The sequence below is a fragment of the Telopea speciosissima genome, chromosome 6 (genome assembly GCF_018873765.1).
Source record: "Telopea speciosissima isolate NSW1024214 ecotype Mountain lineage chromosome 6, Tspe_v1, whole genome shotgun sequence".
NCBI lineage: Eukaryota > Viridiplantae > Streptophyta > Magnoliopsida > Proteales > Proteaceae > Telopea > Telopea speciosissima.
This window is the reverse complement of record NC_057921.1, coordinates 43,802,458-43,808,457: the sequence shown is the minus strand read 5'-3', so window position 1 is coordinate 43,808,457 and position 6,000 is coordinate 43,802,458.

Genomic DNA, 6,000 nt, shown 5'->3' with positions numbered 1-6,000 from the left:
AGAAAGAGAGAGAGATTATAGAATTGAAGTTGAAGTTTCAGTTATCAAAGTTGTCATTAAAAAAAATATATAGGTAGAAACAAATGACCATTAATTGCTCCAAAATAGAATTATTAAAAAATTAATTAACAAATCAAAGCTCATATGTTATTGGTTTCTAGGTTAGGAAGACCAATAAAAATTACCGTGGTCGGAGAAGATGATCATTTTTCCAATGAGACACATAGTGGTTTTATATTGGGAGTAGAAAGCGTTTTGTTTCAACCATCACACCTGACTTCTTTGAGTAACAGTCCATTTACAATGATAATAAATTACTCTTTTCAGACATTTACTCACTTTAATATCCATTAATGCTTACATGTGGCAACCAATAACATCTCTTCAAATCAGGCAATTCAATATGAGAATGAATGTATTCAATTTCATTCAATTAGATCTTCTTATTTCTCATCGGTTACAAAATTTACACTTAGTACTCCACAAACGTCTACATTTAGTTCTTATTAATAACTGATAATGGTCAGAGGTTACAACTTTTCACACTGTAATTCTGAATGTGAGTAAAGCTAAACTGCCTATGCCACTTAGCATCAAGTGGACAACAGTTACCATCAAACAAGGGGTCTTTGTTTTACCACTACTCCAAGCATTCTTTCTTTATGGGATTGTTTGATTTCTTTAAGTATAGCCCGTGATAACGATTTGTTAGCCTTCGATGATTTAAGTTCTTATCTATATGGCAAAAAAAGAAAGGTGACAAAAATCCCAGTGAAGCAGATGTGACGATCCAGATTGTCAAGCCTACCGCTCTAATGTCCACAATGGCTATACCAAGTGTGAAAGATAGGTTTAATATATTTTATTGTTTTGTTAGCTAGACTTCCAGCTTTGTTTTTAGGGATATTAATGATTGTGTCCATTCCCTAACCCGGAAGGTCTTGTCTATGACATGTAAGAGAAGACTGTATTCCACCTCTGGGTATGTAAACCTAGATGTTTTTGAAATCTTATATAATACATGTCTTCTATCTAAATTGAATTTTTTTTTCTTCCAAAGAAAAAAAAGTTATTCACTTGGAATAATGATATTGTTGTAGAAGCTTGTTTGGGTATTTTTCTCAGCGTTCAACAAAGATTTGATTAAATATATCCCAGTTTTATATTAAAAAATAATTTAAATATCTAGTTATAACTCTCTATATGTCGTACATTGCCTTAAAATGTCCTAAAAATCTCTCTACAAGTGCCACGTGGAATCCCGTGATGCAATCTTTATTTCACTTATTCCCCTTGACAGTGCTAAGAAGAGATAAACATAACAAAAATCATTGTGATGTAATTCCAACCGTTCGATAGACAAGAAAATCAACGTTTATAACATCAATTGGAATAGATGACACCCCCTTCTTCCTATAAAGTATTAAGAAGGAACCAGAGATAGCTCATAGCTCCAAAATCACTTTAGCTATTTTATTTGCCTTTCGGATTTCTCTTATCAAATCTCTCTCCTATGGAGTCTGATACCAAATATGGAGATAATCTCACTTTTCGGCCAATAATTTTATCAGAAAATTACATGAAATCGGGATTCGGAGATTGGTGTCCTTTAGATGCTTGCTCATCTAAAGGATATCTCCAAGATTTCCACAAAAATGACCAGATTCATATTGATGGCTTATCGCTTAATTCAAAATTCATGGCCAATCCTTATTTCGATCAGTTCAAAACTTTACCTAATGTATCTTCTTTGAAGTCCAATATCTCTAATTCGGTGTCCCTTGTAGAAGATCGTGCTATGGGGAAATTTGAAAATGGGGCCTTCATGAATTTTCTTCCTAGAATTGTGCCCCCTAGAATCGTGCCTGATGTTGTGATTACCCAAGATAAGAATCCTTCATTGAATTTTCGAGAACTAGAGTTGTCTAACTTGGCAATTTCTCCTGAACAGATGGCATGCATTACTGCAAAAAATAGGTTTTATAGGAAGATGAACATGGTTAGAAAGAATTTTCCAATTAGGAGGACAAGAAAATCCCTAAAGAAGGATAATATGAAAAAAGGGCAATGGAATACTGAAGAAGACAGGTAAAATTTTTTATTTATTTATTTATTTTTTGGTTTCTTATATGACTGATGAGTCATCTTGTATTGAATGTTAAGTTTTCATACAAAGAAAACTTCTTGGTTTCTTTTCTTCTTTGCTTCTTTCATCTTTAAGAAAAACCACTGATCACAAAGTTGTTTATGTACAGAATTTTAAAGCACTTGGTGGGGGAGCATGGGTCAAAAGAATGGTCTCAAATTGCTCAAAAGTTGAAAGAAAGAACAGCAAAACAATGCAGAGAAAGATGGCACAACCATCTAAGGCCAAACATCACGGTTCTTTTTCTTCTTCTTCCTCTTTGATTGTATTCTTTTGTACATAGAATTCATTGAATCCAACACACCCATGCATTTCCAGTGCATACACATACATACAATGATATTCATACATGTAACATGTACGCACATTCATTATCAACACACTGTACATCGATGCATGCAAATTAGCTTCTTTTTTATGTGCCTTGCACTACAGAATATACTTACGGAGTTATCGGCCGCTTTATATGTTATTAAAGCATATAAGTTCAACATTGATGGTTTTACACTATGTACTTTCATCTCACCAATAGATAGAAATATATTTATACATGAAAACATACAGAATTATACATTGAAAGTGTATCTCACTTGCAGAAAGCTAAATGGACTGAGGAGGAGGACAAGATCATAATTAAGGCTCATGCAGAATCGGGAAACAAATGGGCAGAAATTGCAAAAAGAATGAATGGGAGGACTGAAAATTCTATAAAGAATCATTGGAATGCAACAAAAAGAAAGCAATTATCAAGACGAAGATCACGAAGCTCAAAACATCAAAAATCAAGTTCTCTACTGGAAAATTACATCAATAGCTTGATTGAAACTTCAAACTTTGCAGGTAGTGAAACCAATGCATGTACTGACGCCAACATATAGACTTTTAATGCCATGATCGAACCTTCAACTTAGCTTGGTGAGAGTGTTGAATCTTTTGTAGGTGATGGCTTGGTGCCCAATTATGATTTTAGAAACAACTTAGACTTATATTTCATCAATAAGATAAAGTTTCCAGAGAATTGTAATCTTATTTCTGTACTTGATGAGATGTCAAGCACATCTTCCATTGATGATAAGAATATCAAGATGGGTGGGTATTATAAAGAGAAAAAGGAAATAACAATAGAATAAAAAATTTTATTTTCTTTTTTTAGGGGGTGAAGAATGATATATAGAATAAAAACAGTTGGAATTGTTAGGAATGTTGTGGTATTTGTTGCTTAGTTATTTATAGAAAGTTTCGCGTAATCATTTTTTCTAGTTATTATGCTTTGGTGAATGTAACTAATATTATGTTTAATTCACATTACAGTTGTGAAGGCACTCAAAGACATCAACCCTTCCCACTCTCCAAAAGAAAAGAAAGTAAAATACACCTTATAAATGAGATTACTAATGAAATGTTATTGAGACAAATGGTGCTATTGAAGTCTAATTTCATATTTGGTTTCCCTTGTTCTTTTATGTAAATACCCTTATTATACGAATCTAACTAATATATTGGACTCATAGTTGGAAAATTTATTTTTTTGACTCGAGTCATCCTCCTCAAAACCTATTGACTTGGGCGAGTCAAACCTAATCAAGGTTGAGTCACGTTTTTTTTTCCTTTCCAAAGAAGAATGTCAATCCTATGGAATGATAACTCCGATATAGATATGCTAGATGTGGTCGCACCTTAACCTCTACTTTTGTCTCTAGATACTAGCTTGTACCAGATGTTGTTGCCTCAGCAGTGCAGCATCATCCGAGACGCCTCCAATCCATATTGGCGTCACTCAGCTATATGTTGCATTGTAGTTCCTCCAAGTTCAAACACACTCTAGATGGATACCTGATTTGATCCTTAGAATGGAATTCCATTTGACCTTGTTTAATGCTCTTGAAACCCACCATGAGCTCCTCTACCATTGTTGCCCTCTTTCCCTTACAAAAGGATGACAGAAACACTAATTTATCTTCCAACAAAGACACGGTATGGAAAATGAGATGAAGATGCCCATGGCTTCCCTGTATATGAACAACTCTTACCTTCCAGTGAAGACACAATGTAGAAAAAGATACGAAGAGGCCCATGGCTTCCCTCCATAAGAAAAGCTCATTATCTTTGACACTCTGGTTCCTTGGCCTCCTAAAATGGCATGTACCAAGCCAAGCTGTGTTTGGCTGGATCATGGTAAGGCGAGGTGAGGCCTTGGTGTGTAAAGTTCCTTTTTTCTCTAGTCTAAACTTGCTCTAGTTTTTCTTTGGCCGATGTCGGATTGAGATTATCTAGTGTCAGATGTTGTTTGATGAGCGTCAGCCATAGAGCATGGGGTCTAAAGGTCAGTCGGAAACCCTTTTGACACTCCTAGTCTGTATCCACCATTGGATGTGAGTGTTCGGCGTCGATGGCTAGATGGTTGCCGTTGGCTGAAGTGTTTTCGGCACTAGTGGTGCTTCTTTTCATGTCGTTCAGTACTCATTGAATGCCAGTAATAGATAGTTTCTATGTCTCTTTGATGGACACATCACTTGGGAATGATGCTTCCATGGGGCCCTTCACCTCTATAAATAAAGGACATTTTGGACACTTGAGAATAAGATCCCAATTGTTCTACACACTCTCTCTCTTGTATACAAACTCTCTCAAATTCTCTCCCTAGTACCGCTTCCACTTTCATTGTTTTGAGAGGTATTTCTACTTCATCCCTTTGGTTAATTGAGCATAACCCAAGCATGTCCCGATGTGGCTCAATAAGCGAGTGCAACTACTACTGTAGAGGCCTATGGGGCTATTATATCTTGGAGGTTGATTCACCAAACCCATTTTACACCATAGGGGCCATCTACAGTCTTAAGGAGAGTGACCGATGGCACAACTCAGTCCCACCAATTCCTTGACTTTCTCCTTGTATACGTAGGTTCGTGATACGATGTATAGTGTTTGAGTCTACCGTCAACAACCTTGGTTTTTCCACAATTCAGATATGTAATCCATACCCTTTATTACATGTGGTCTTATGTTTGTTTTGGATGACTAGTTTCCAACAAATGCATTGGAAAAAAAAAAAAAAAAAAAACGTGGTTTGTTAGCTGAGCTCTATGATTCCCCTAATCTGATTCCCTCAGTCCAATTACCTCTGCTTGCATTGTACTACCGATTTCACATCTGAATCATTGCCACCACCAACATCAGCTAGAAAAGATTCAGTGTTTTGACAGTTATGTTAGACGATTGTAATTTGATCTAGTGCAAAGAAGACCATCTTTAAATCTTTCTCTGATGTAGGTCTTCTTCTTTAACACATCACCACCACAACCATGAACACGTATCTCCACACAAGGGTGGCGAATAAGAGGAGTTACTTTGAGAAGGGGAGCATCAACAAGGGGAGAGAGAGAGAGAGGATTAAAATAGGTAAATTTAACTCGACTCCGTAAATCATCGAGACACTTGAGACTTAGACAATCTCAAACCGAATTTGGTCAATGTTATTTTACAATAAATTGAAAACCAACCTAAATCTATATGCCCCTTTGAATAAAGCAACCTATAGAGAAACCAACTCATCATTTGAGCTTCCCAAGGGGGGCAAAATAGATTAACAAAAAGAATAGGGTGAGAGATAGATAGAGAGGAGGGAGTACATCATTTACTACATTCATCTCATGCTATATCACATCCATCATATCTCGTGTAAAAATAAATAATTTTTAATCCACAAAATTTAAATTTCAATCCCATAACCGCCATGCATATAACAATATGGTTCTTTAATATTTAATATGAAACTAACAATTAATTAATCATGAATCAAATAAATTAACAATTAATTAATATATTCGGGTCTTACATATCATGTGATAAAATAA